The sequence below is a fragment of the Miscanthus floridulus genome, chromosome 10 (genome assembly GCF_019320115.1).
Source record: "Miscanthus floridulus cultivar M001 chromosome 10, ASM1932011v1, whole genome shotgun sequence".
Classification (NCBI taxonomy): domain Eukaryota; kingdom Viridiplantae; phylum Streptophyta; class Magnoliopsida; order Poales; family Poaceae; genus Miscanthus; species Miscanthus floridulus.
The window spans coordinates 19,716,491-19,730,225 of record NC_089589.1 but is presented as its reverse complement, the minus strand read 5'-3'; the positions used below and the strand labels follow the sequence as shown (position 1 = coordinate 19,730,225).

The 13,735-nt window shown below is 49.4% G+C and overlaps 2 pseudogenes; both read right to left on the bottom strand.

Annotated features, from left to right (window-relative positions):
* Positions 1–5,579: 5,579 nt before the first annotated feature.
* On the bottom strand, positions 5,580–10,275 carry LOC136486330 (digalactosyldiacylglycerol synthase 1, chloroplastic-like; annotated as a pseudogene).
* A 436-nt stretch (positions 10,276–10,711) lies between these two features.
* LOC136487796 (pentatricopeptide repeat-containing protein At5g48910-like) lies at positions 10,712–13,350 on the bottom strand (annotated as a pseudogene).
* Positions 13,351–13,735: the final 385 nt, after the last annotated feature.

The window sequence follows — 13,735 nt, the reverse complement described above, 5'->3', positions numbered from 1 at the left end:
GAGGCCCCGCACTCATGCACAACGCCAGCGCCACCGGATCTGGCTCGGAGAAGCTTAGGCAGCAGTAGAAGTAGCGGCGTTGTCGGCGTGGTCGGCAGGCGCACCCGTGTCGCTCACCTTCGACTTAGTCTTGCGTCGCCGACGTCGTCGTCGTCTCCCATCGGCAGCCGCCGATGCCCCCGTAGCGGCACCCTGACTTTAGTGGAAATTGAATAAGGAACAGGTGAGAATTGATCCTAACTTAATCTTTGGATTACAGTACATGTATACCAAATTTCATTGCAATTTTACAATTTTGAGGAATTAGCAAATAGTTTTACCAAGTGTATTTGAAATTTGTTTTTTCCAGCATATATATATCCTAAAAATCTTTAGTTCCTCTCTAGTACTGTAATTGTCATCGGATTCTCCCTCGGCCTTTTTCTGATGGATGGCTCCATGTGGCCTGGAGATACGGTGCTCGCGCTGATAGCGACCATGATGTGCGCCCTAGTTTCGCGTGTCCTGTAGTATTGTGCTCGTGGCTTCTGCTGTGGGTCTTGCTGGCTTCGTTTTGGTAAGTTATTCGCCTCGATTAAAGCCCTAATCATGGGCGGCAGGAAAGGCCGGCCGTGACACAAAGGCATGCAGCTGCCGGCAGCAGGACATGGAGACGAAGACCGGGCACGGCATGGCCTCTGGCTGGTAGCACTAGCACCTACTGGTAGTACCAGCTACTCCTACTACGTCGTCGTGCTGCTGCACTGCGCTGCACCCCTCTCTGTCTCTCTCTCTCACACACACGTCGACCATTGCTGTCTACAAGGACAGAAGCGGGCAGGGATCGCAGACTTAAGCCCTATCACATCGAATCAAATGGAATCAGAGTATTAAATATAGACTAAAAAATAATTAATTATATAGATGATAACTACTTTACTAGACGAATCTTTTAAACCTAATTAGTCCATGATTTGACAATGTGATTCTACATTAACACATGTGCTAATGACAGATTAATTATGCTTAATAAATTCGTCTCGTGGTTTAGTGACGAATTCTTTAATTTGTTTTCTTGTTAGTATCCGAACACCCCGTACGATATCCTATATAATATATAATATAATATCCTAAAACTTTACACAGGGGATCTGAATCTAAACACAGTGAAACCCACACATGACACACACACAGACAGGCTCAAGCACGGAGAAACGGAGACGGATGGATGGATGGAGGCGTCAAGGCAAAGCAACGATTTCCTGGGCCTTAAATCCGGTGGAGGTGTTGTATGGGTATTCGAACACTAATAAAAAAATTTATAAAATTCATCAGTAAATCACGAGATGAATTTATTAAGTATAATTAATTCGTTATTAGCACATGTATTACTGTAGTATCACGTTGTCAAATCATGACCTAATTAGGCTTAAAAGATTCGTCTCGTAAAATAGTCGCAATTTGTGTAATTTATTATTTTTTAATCTATATTTAATACTCTATATATTTATCTAAATATTCGATGGGATAAGATGTTTTTTTTTTAGAACTGAACATGGCCTTTGGAGTATTTTCCTTGCTGTGGCGCGGTGAAAAAGGCGGCACCTTTATCCCGTGGGCGTAAAAAGCCGGCGACGCAGCATCTGCCTCTGCCTGCCTCTGTGCTCGGCTGCTCGCTCCAGGAAGGAGAAGAGATAACCACGCACAGCTAGCCCACCACTCATTGCTGCTGCTGCTCCTGCTGCTGCCGTCGTAGCGTAGCCCTGCCCTAGGTCACCACTCTATCATGGTCTGGATCATCATGCATCAACCTGTCGGCTGTCCCCGCCGGGTCTTCAGTCCAGTCGTCAGTCTTCACCCTCCGATCCGGCACGGCGTGTACCATCGACGACCCTACGCTCTTGCTCCTACTGCTGGTACTCTGTTCCTGCTTCTGTTACTGCTCTGCCGCTAGGCTTACTGCATCAGGATCTACTACTCCGAACAGTGCATTAGTGCAATGCAATGCACCTATACAGGGCTACAGGTAGCAAGGGCAGATGTGTGGTCGTTTCGTTCGAGAGCCCACAGGATGTATCCCTGCAATATTGCAAATGACACTGCTGTCTCTAGTACACGACCTGCAGTGAGTGAGTTTATTAGCACCATAACGACGACGGCTTAGCGAAACAGGGTTCATGATCATGTTGCGGATCGGATGGGCGGATGGGCACCAGCACCACTCCACCAGGGCAAGATTCTCGGGCCCACCCGACCACACTGTACCCAACCAGATCAAAGCATGACCTGGGTGGGGTTCCAATCGATCACTCACACAGTCACACTGTCTGTCACAGCTTGCTGTCCGATCCTTGTCCTGAACAAGCGAGCGTTGCTGCAAAAGGAAATGCACAGGCTGACAGGGCAAGGATGGAAACGGGTATGCCGTACTCTAAAACCACGGTCATATACAGGCCGTTCGGCTTAGCTCGCCTGAATTGACTGAAAAACAATATTCTGGCTGAATTGTTGTGAGAGAAAAATACTATTCCGATTGAAAAAACCAGCTGAACAGTGCGGATTATAAGGTAAGCCGAACGGGGCCACAAGAGTCGTCGACTGTGTGTGGAGGTTTAACGATAGGCCCCGAGTAGTGTCGGCCGGGCGTGGGAGGGCGTCGGCACACGGTCGTTGAAGCACCTCGGCCAGGGGCATGGAGCTCGTCGTGTGGGACCAGGCAAGGAGGAAGGTGTGACGGGGTGGCATGGCGGGGGAGGGGGTCCGACGAGGTCGGCCTCCTCTGAGGCCTCGAGAGGCTCAGGGCGCGGCGAGGCGGCGGGGCTCTTAGCGTGCGCAGCAATAGTCAGGAGCATTGGCGAGGTGTTCAGAAAAAAAAGAAATGAATTGGTACGGGGTGTGTAACTAGTGATACGGGCCCTGTTTGCTTCGCTGAAAAAACAAACCGAAACACTGTTCTAGCTGATTTGTTGTGAGAGAAAAATACTATTTCGGCTAAAAAAACAAGCTGAAAAAAACGGATTATAAGAGAAGCGAACAGGACCATGGTGGGTAATTTTTGTCAACTCTATACATCTTGAAGTTTCATAGCACCTCTTTAGGACCTCTGTAAAATCTATGGATTTGAGAAGTAGATCCATCGGCGTGTTCGCTGATTGGTTTCTGGGCTGGTTTGAGCTAGCTGGTGCTGGTTTGTTGTGAGAGAAAAACACTGTTGGCTGGTTGAATAAGCCTGACTGGAACCAACCAGCGAATAGGGTGCATGTCTTTTTTATCTAGAGCAGGTGGAACTAGATGTATTTGGCTTGGAAAATTGGGTGTGGAGTTTTTTTTTTATCTGGAGCTGTTGTAGCTCCTAGCCTTAGTGTTCCCATTTCTCTTTCACGTTTTGCTTAAGTTTTTATTTATGGACCTGTTGTTATGGTCACCTTTTTCCACTACGTACGACGCTTTCAACAGCCGAGGCTACAAAGATCATGTTTAGATTGGATCATGAAAAACCTGCCTACCCAGACAACTAGGGGTGACAATGGTTGAGACAAATTCCATCTCATTCGACCGTTTTCACTTGTTTGTTTTTGGAAAATTTTAATTTTTTCCCACAGGTTTCGCGTTTCTCGTTTTTCACCGAGCGAGACATCCCATTTTTATCCACACTAGATATCCCTTCTTAGTAAGTCCAATAATGCAGCGCAGCGAGACACACCATACTGCAGTAGCCCAGTCCATGTCCGACTGATCATTGGGCCGCAGTGTTGTGGAGTTATGATGCTGCTTTCTTGTGCTCTTTGTCATTGTATTATGGTAAGAATTACAGTTAATCATGTCTTGACAATGTTGGCATATGTGGGGTCGGTAGGATCAACATGTGTTAGCATTCCCACAATGTTTTTCGGATCCCGGTCGTTATCATTAGTTCATTTTTGCTCCCGTTTCCCGCCTTGTCGATTCGATTTCGTTTTGAAGTGAAAACAGGAAAGATCTTATATCTACACTGATTCCGTTCGTGAGGTCTGGCCCAAAGTATAATAAGGGATGGTCTCTTCTGTTTTAGAACAAGGGAAAATTTCAGTAAGGGATGGTTGGGCGTATGTTTTGTAGAAAAAGAGAGTACTCCTTTGCCTGAAAATTGGTCCTCACTCCTCACTCCTCACTCCTTAGACCGTCTCCAACGAGTGAGACCTAAATACGATACCCATTCCCGATTTTAGCTTACGAACAGAAAAAAGGTCACGCACCCATAACTCAGCCTCTCCAACAGCAACGCAAAAGCTACGGTCCCGTGCGCCTCCTCCCCGGTCCTCATCCCTCCGCGACGGAGAAGACGAAGACGCGGCCGCGGGAGTCCCCGACGGCGAAGCGGCACCGGAGAGGAAGCAAGCGACGAGCGCGCTGCGACTAGCACTCGAGCGAGCGCACGCGAGTGAAGGCACGGACAAGCGGCACGGGAGAAGAAGCACGCGAAAGGAAGATCTCCTTGGCGGCAGCGCAGAGTTGCTTAATCTCCGACTCCGACAGCTGCGCGTTCTTCCCGGGCTTGAGATTCTTCACCTCCAGAAGCCAGCGTATGACGTCGTCAAGCAAGGCCGGATAGCTCTTCAACACTCACACCACTCTTCTCGAAACTTCTCAACAACCCAAGGTTAGTAACAGTCAAAGGAAAAACGAAATCTTTACCAGAGAAAAACGCAAGCACAGATCGAAGAAATCTTGGCGGCTCTACGCTTGGGATGGACCAGATGAGAGGGGATTTGGTCTGTGATCGGCGGTGTCTTGGTGACACAAAGATGCTACCTTTTTGCTTGGTCAGCTGGTCTCTCTGAGCTTCTTTTTTTCTCCTATTTTCCCCACTACTAGGATGCTCTCCTGCTGCTCTTGTTCTTGCAGATGGGGGAGGCAGTTTGGTGGATTTTTGGAGGGGATTCGGATTGGATTCGCCGCTGTCCTCTCTGGTTTCTTGTTCTTGGCATTGGTCCTGGCGGACCGCGGACGGGCGAGCGCTGCAGCGCCAGAGAGCGCACGCGTCGGCGGGGGAGCAAGCGCGGACGCCAGACGAGCGCGGGCGAGCGGGGTCGGCACGGGCGCGGCGGCGCTGCCGCCGTTGGCGAGCGGTGCCGACGCGAGCGAGCGTGGATGATTTGCGTAGCGAGGAGAGAGGCAATGCTTTTTTGCGTATCGTTCAGTCCGATAGGCAAAATGAGTCACGTGTTTGGGTCAGTCGTTGGAGGTTGGTTTCGGGTAGGCAAAGCACTGTATGGGACGTATTTTTGGGTTTGCGTCTCGGCGTAGTCTTACCTCTTCACTCACAACTCACAAGGGCGTACAAATACACTGCATCACCTTCAAAGTTGAAATAGGGCGGCACCACCCTACCCTGGCAGTGCTCGGTGGCAATGGCAACAGGGACAGGAGAAAAGGCCCAGTACAGGCTGCGCTGCGCTGCCCTGCACCCCTGCCTGTATGAGAGAACGAGATACCCATAGGGGCAGGGCACGGCGGACCACACAAGAAGGCCCACCCACACATGCCCAGCAAAGAGTGACGTGGCACATTGCATACTGCTAGCTGGTTTGGTGTGAAAGAAAAATACTATTCCAACTAAAAATTTATGATCATTTACGGGGAAATAATCTGAGCTGGTAGTGTAGTGTAGGGCTAAGCTCTAGAGCTCTCTTCTCATCCCCTCTCTACCCACTGGCCACTGCACTGAACCCCATACTCCTACCAGTACCAGGCAGGGTCACACGGACATTCCACGCTCCACTCTCCCAGAGCCATGGCTCACCAATCATGACAGTCGATGGTACACTGCCCCTAAACAGTGCACACCACCACCTAAAAACAAAGGGCAGCATCAGCAGTAGCATAGTACCAGTACACCGGTAGCACAGCAGCACTTGTGAATTGGACAATGCAATGCGGTGCGGTGCAGGGTAGCAACAGTGCCCTACGCGCACGCGAGGCCCGGCCATATGCCCTTTGGCTCTCTTGGGTGCAAACATACACAGGGACACGGTCGTGGTGTGGGTTCCAATGCAACTGCCTGGCATGTATGGTAGCTACAGCTACTACCAGACACGGAAGCGAGACCAGCACCAGCAGGCAGCAGCAGCATCAACCCTGAGGCGCCCCAACAGGCCAACACTTCTGCCCAGTCTGAACGAGGCTGCAATGGCATCAAAAAGTTTTGGAAACAGAGGGCCTGCCTCGTTTATTTCAAAAAAACAAAAAGAACATGGCTTGCCTTTGGCAGCACAGATGAAAACGCTGAGCTATATATAAATATACGGCTACACCTGTATACTGCTAACGCGCTAGGAATTACCAGCCGTAGACCGGGTTCTGTACCTGGGGCGGCGGGAGGTGGAGGTCCAAGCTATGCTGCTTGTCGTAGTTCCGGGTTCCCGGGACAGCGCCGGTCGACAGCCTCAGGAGCTCGCTGCCGGTGAAGCAGTAGTGCACGAACGCCAGGCCGCCATCCACGACGTCCGACATGTTCGGTGCCGAGGAGGATCTCCTCATCCTTGTGTTCGCGCTCTTGCTGGATTCGCTGGCGCATTCGCTGCTGTCGCAGTTCAGGACCTTGTCGAGCTCGGAGTGCTCCATCAACCGCTGGGTGGCGGCCTCCCAGGACAGGTTGTACCGCTGCTCGGGGGTCAGGGGCTACGGGTCGTGGGTCATGGCTTCCTTCACTCTGGTGACGAAGTCCTCGGATGTTTTGTAGGTCAGGCAGTTGGGGAACGACCGGAAGAAGTCGTTGGACGGGTGGTCGGCGCACACCACGAACTTGCCCATTGCTAGTGCCTCCGCGGTCGCGGTGCAGAGGACGTCGCTGATGCTCGGGTTTATGAAAACCTTGTACCTGAAAATGGAACAGTAGGACAGACATTCAAATTGACAAGAGAATAATGATATAACATCATCACATATAGGCAGAGAATGTCTACAAAAGGCAACTGAGTGGTTCTGGTCTTTTACCCATGAAGAGAATCATCCGCGTGGTCCCGGCCTTTATGAAAGTTTAGGTTCAGATTCAACTTCCTGGCAGCCGATTGCACCTCGTGTGAATCCTCACCGTTTCCATAGATGTCCAGCTTGAAGCCTTCCAAATCACTCTTGTGCTTCGCGAACAAATCTATTAACTCTCTGTAACCCTTGGCCCAGACCATCTTCCCCAGAAAATAAGCTCCCTTAGAGAAGGATTGCTGGCCAGACTCCCGTTCTGCTGCTATTCTCTCTCCGACCTCCAGAAACTTGGGGTTCACACCATGCACATTGCAGATCATCGACTTGGGCAGATCTTGAGTAGCACCTGACAGCCGTATGTTCTACATAGCATAGACACCAACTGATCAGACCACAAACGATAAACAGCCTGTAATATAGCATACAACCACACATCACGCGGATGGCTCAAACATCAGAGCAATAATATAATTTGTTGAGTACCTTATGGCAATAAGCTCTGGCGACCAAGTTATTAATGTGCTTAACAAAAAAGGCCTGAATAGCACCATTCTTCTCCCTCTTGATGTACTCCAAATAATTTGTATGCACTACACCGACGACATGATTGAATTTGTCTGTCCAACGTTTCCCATGATGATACCAGTTGAGGTGCTCGGGCTCTTCCAAGATTGCAATATCAGCTTCCTTTGATGGTATAAACTGCGAAGTGTCCCCAGCAGGAATTATGCTTCTCCTTTCTTTTTGAAACTGTAGTTGGAAAAAATTGCGACTACATGAGCTATTGCACATAGTGTTCAAACATTGTACTGAAAAAGGAAAAGTTACCTTTCCAGGATAAAACGATATTTTGAAGTCTGTCTTGAAACCAACTCTTTCCTCCAGCCAATTCCTCATATAAGTCTCTTGCTCTTGTGGTGAACTAAAAGTCATGCTAATGGGGTACACAAGTTCTTGATCTGACTTACAAAGCCAGGGCACTACCAAAGTTACATCTTGCTTGGAAGATTTAGCCAAGTATGCAGCTCGAAACAAAGGATTCACAGCTGTTCCAGTCATCCAGGGAAGACTGGCAGTGGTGACTATGGCAACATGTCTCTTGCCAGATATGTCTGACTTATGCCCATCACTCCAAAATCCACCTTCATAATGGTGTCCTGTACTCTGTAGGACACTAGCTATTCTTAGGTCGAGTTCATCCCCAACATTGTCATTTCTCAATGAAGATGGTTCACTTGCTGACAAAAACCTATATGCAGGGTGGTCCTTGCGCTTGCTGCATAGAGACTCCACCAACTTGTCACATACATCTAAAGCAGATGAGAAAGAATAATCAGCTCAATGCAAGCTAAACATTATAGCTATTGTAAACGAAAATCAAGCATCTTACCTCTTTTTATACCAAGTTGGTCGAATAGTGGTACAGATTGCTTTACAAAATAAGCAAGAAGTTCTCCTAAATCCAGTGGTGGAACATCCTGCACAACAGCGATACTGGTTATGCAAATGCAAAAGTGGACAAGATTGATTAGACTGTGTTCTAACAAGATGGAATGTTCATCTTTTGCTTAATAAGGATAACAAAGATATACAAAAGAGATCAGTTGTACCAGGATTTCAGAAAAATGTTACATAGTGACCATATTACTTTACATAAGTAATGTATTGAAAGCAACAGTTAACTTAATGATTTTTATTTAGATTGAACATTCTTGCAAAAGTCACTGTCAGAAGTCAGTAATTAAATATAAGCAAATAAAAGACGCCACTATGAGCAAAAGATTTCAGAAGTGAATCTCCTTGACAGGACTGTGAAACAAGAAGTGAATCAAGAGGACTAACCTCAGACGCTTCAGGCGCAAAGGTCATTGCTTTCTGCAATAAGAAGTGCAGTGGTGCGTCAATTAATCTGCTACAGGAACTAGAACAGTCTGCATCATGTATATCCCGAGATAAGCTTAATTAAGATTGACATGTTCCAAAAAAGTGTAAATTACATGATTATGCAGATACTGAATCTATTGAAGAGTGAAGACTATGACTAAATTTGCAACTGCTGACTTTTCATTGTTGAATTCTAGTCCTCAATGTCTATAAGTTCTGTTTATATAAATCTAAACATGAAGAAAATAAAATTGATTAGACTTGTAGACTTCACAGAAGAACATCTCTATGAGCATTGAACCACCAATTGTTTAATATTACTATTTTCCTTAACTCATTCAGTACATGATTCGCAATTTCCAATCTATTAGTTGCGGTGGCACATGACAGAAATATCAAATCTATTGAGCAGGTAAGAGGTAACAGTCCCAGAGTGCTCCTTCTAGCCTCATTTCTTCCAAATATGGAAACTATACCAACTAAAATCTTGAATTTACACACCTTGTTTTTCAAATTCTCAAGTACTCTTTGGATCAAAAACTACTATTTAGCAAAGCTACTAAGAAAATATGCACGATTCCACATTAAATTTGTGTCCACGAAGAAATTCAATTTCAAATCGCATGAGAGTTTATTCCCATACAAATTCAAACAAATATCAAAATCTTCATTTGACACCCAAGGGAACTGCACAATTTCCACAATCAACTTCTTCCAATTGAAAGACAAAACGCACACGCTCAATGGCTCAAGTAAGTTGACAGTCCTGCTCAACTTGAGCCGTGTTGGATTTGGGTTGTGTTGCTTGCTTATCGAGGTTTAGTATATCCTAATCAAAAGTGAACTATACCAAATGTTTCTAGAAAGCTTACCAAGCTGAGCTTGAGTTTGTGCAGCATGTCGCTGGGCGACTGGGCCTGCCTCCTCCGCTCGAGATCCCTGAGGCGGGCCTTGACCATCCTGACGGGCTCCCACTCCTCGGCCTCCTCCGTCTCCCACCTCCACCTGGCGGCCCTGGCGCCCCTCCACGCGTCGGCCTCGAACGCCTTCCCGAACGCGGACAGGTCCAGCTGCGTCCGCGCCGGGGACGCCGAGGAGGAGTAGGCGCGGCGGAGGCGCGCGAACAGCTCGGGCTCCGGCACCGGCACCGGCGCGCTGAGGAACGTCTCGAGCTCCCCGGCCCGCGCGCGGATGAGGCGGAGGTCCTCCCGCAGCCCGCGGGAGAGGAACGAGAGCGCGCCGTCGCCTGTCGTCCCCGCCCCGCCGCCGCCGCCGCCGGAGGCCGCGGCGGCCGGGCGGGTGTCGACGCCGAAGCTGGCCATGTGGACGGGCGGCGGCGAGTGGGGATAGGGATAGGGATAAGGATAGGGCTTTGCGCGCTGCGGGAGGAGGGAGGCGGTGGTGGCGGTGGATGATGGGTGGAAAGGATGGGGGAGGACCGGAGGAGGAGGAGGAGCAAGAGAAAGCAGCGGTCGAGGAGATTTCGCGGGCCCCGGCGCCGGCTGAAGTGGCGGCACGGAGGCGCTGAGGTGGACCCGGTCGGGCGCCAGCGGGAAGGCCACACGCGAAAGCAACGGCTCAGATGAAGGTTGTGAGGAAATCGACGGTGCTGGATGCTTCCACCTGGCATTTGGTCTTCGCCGCTGAATGGTTGGCACCCGCGGCAGGGAAAAAATTCTATGCATACAGTATGCACTCAACTACCTACCATGCATATGTGCTCCCATCGACTGCCACGTGTCCGCCCAAGGAGAATCAACGTCTGTCCTCGCCCGTGCTTTGCCCACTCGGCCGTGCTTCAGCCCACGAAAACACCTCCCGCGGCAAGGACTGTCGGCTGTTCCACGGACCACACCGGCCACGGCCATGAATTTCATTGGGAAAATTGGAATAGATGGTTTTACAAGATCTGTACAAAATACAAATGTTGAGTTCCTCTTCTTCTGAACCATAAGGACCCGTTTGAAATGTGGGAATCAGGAATTTAACAAGAATTTGTTCAACTTCATAGGAAAAACATAGAAATCATGAAACTTGCCGGTCGTAAGTTACAACAGAATTTGGCATACTTCCTCTAAAATTTGGCACCAACGTTAGCATAGAGCAACTCTTTTATCTATATCAGCATTCAGCAGGGAGACCGGAGACAAAGACAGAAGTGCACATATCTTGGCATGTACAGGCAGATTAGGATAGAACCAAGACTGAAAGCGACGCTCACTGGAGTTGGGCACGGCAGCTGTGTTGGAGCCTTGCACGCTTGGCAGTGCTACACTAGTAAAAGACCGAAAGCAACGACCATGCGCTGTTCTTGGCAGACAGCCCGCCGTGAAGCAAACGCCACTGCGGCACAGGTATCTGAATCTGGTACATTCCCCGAAGGCTCGAACCTGTACTGAATAGCCTGTACAAGTGCACGGTGACAGGTTCTTCGTCAGATGCCACTATGGTGGTCGGGCTCGCCTTCAGGCTTCAGCTACCTGCCAACCTCTGACTCTGGGGTGCCTCTCCCTGTCAGAGATCAGCATCAGCCTACAAATGTCTGGCACAGGAGATAGTCGCCTTGCCAGCCGCGGAATTGTCGATTTATCATTGCTGGACACGAAGAATGCCATGAAAATTCCCTTCCTGAGTTGCTTTGGATGCAAGAAAGGGCAAAGATGCTGATGCTTATGCGTTTATCCGTTTCTTCTGCCTTGCCTGCTAATTTGTTCCAGCCCTCAGTTGATTTGTCTTCAGTCAGGAATTCAGGATCAGTATCAGAATCTGTGAAATACACTGGCCCAACTTTCTACAAGTCTATTACAGCCATATGTGACTTATCCAAACGATGTGAAGTCTGAAGTGCTCCAATCACAGGCCAGGCTTAATGTCAACTCAACATAACACGGCGTCGACCGGTAAGATTGCTACTACTCCAAGCATATGTGCAGTATCTGCCAGCCCTGCTACTGTGGTCCAGGGTTCAAACTTGCTATTCGAGTTGTTTTTTTGTCAGCAACAGTATCAGAATCTTTGAAATTCCTAGGCCCAACTTTGGATTCTGTCACAGACTCACAGCCATATCCTAATTATCAGAAGAAGCCTTAGAACTCCAGTCAAGATGGCATTCTTCATGTTAACTCAGGAAGTATGGTACCGAATAAATCTGGATGTTAAGATTCTTACTTCAGGCATGTCTCCATTATAGCACAATACCGAGTACTGGCTTTCTAAGCACAAGTGGCCATTCCATTTCCAACAATGTCAGCAAAATAATTCCCTACCACAGAACATGTTGGAAACTCAGCAGCTTCTAGACCTTAATTTCAAGCATGCCTCACCACAAGTTCCCCGACATGGCAGCAACGCCTAAATTGTCAGTTTCATGGAAGTCTCAATCAGACCCTTGTTGCACAAAACTTGACTAGAAGCTAAACTTTGTAACCAAGCATCCATGTTTCACAAGTTCTATGACTGCACTGTTGGCTCCAGCAAGTTGATGTGAGAATTTGACAAGAAAATTGGCATGACAATCTACATTCACACATCACATGGGCATCGGTTAGAGGCATTTGTCATTCAGGCACAATGTCATGCGATGCCAGAACTGACCTGAAGACCTTGCCACCAATAGCAGACACTGTCAGCCAGTCAACAGATTTCTGAATTTACCAGCCGGGAGGGGCTCTTGCTGCACTGCATGAACGACTGAATACATCCAATGTACTAACAAGCAACACTACGTCACTACCACAAAGTCAGCTTCATGTCCAAGCAATCATCGCAAAAGATGAACGACGATGGATGACCAGATCTCGGGTCTGAACTGCACTTCAAGTCTTCAACTGCTGACGCATTAGTCAGACCGCAAGTTTTCACGCAATGCCATACCGGCGCATGAGCCCGGCCACCCGCTCGGCGACGTCGACGCGACCGTGCACGCGGCACGCGGCGAGAAGCGCCGCGAAGATGACCCTGTCCGGGCGCGCCTCCATCCCGGCCACGAGCCGCTCCGCCTCCTCCACCTCCCCGGCACGCCCCAGCATCTCCACCATGCACGTGTAGTGCTGCAGCGCGGGGCGGGGCACCCTCGCGAACACGCGCCTCCCCTCGGCCACCATCCCGGCACCGCCCTGTCGTCCGCCTCCGCCTCCATGACGGCGAGCAGCGCCAGCCCCTCCGCGCACCGCCCGTGCGCCGAGAGCGCGCCGGCGAGCGCGGTGCGGGACGAGAGCGTCGGGGGTGTTTCGTCGAACAGGGCGCACGCGGAGGCGAGGTCCCCGCAGGCGGAGTAGCCGTGGATGAGGGACGCCGCGAGGAGGGCGGGGACCCCGCACCGGAGCACCGCGGCGTGGAGGGAGGCCACCAGCGGCAGGGACGGCAGGGCGGACGCCCGGCGGAGGAATGCCGCGTAGCGCCGCCGTAACCGCATTGATGGATGAAGGATGCTGGTGGCGCCGCCTGTAGGGGGGCGGACGGACGACGATTTGTCCTGTTGCTTGTGCTCAAAATGTTGAGGTCGGCCCATGGGCCATGTGGGCCTCGTGGATCGGACCCATAGCAGTAGCATGAAAAAAGACTACATCTGAACTTTGATTTTTCTTCTTGAACTATTAAATTAGACAAAACTCTGAAAACCGTTCAATTTCTTTTTGAAATAGAGTTCAATCCTCAAACTATTTCTCGCGATATCTTCTTACGAAGTTTTGTTAGGGCATCTATAACCGCCTCCGATTTAGATGGACAACCCAGCAAGTAGACATCAAGAAGAATTCACTTATGACTCCCCGAACAATACTATACAATCTGTATTGAGCATTCCCATGTAATACCACAAGCTCCCATAGTAATTACATATGTTGGTTCAGGCATTTGCTCTAATCTCGCTAAAGAAGATTTGGAGTTGCTTAAAGGCCGTTCTTTAAGT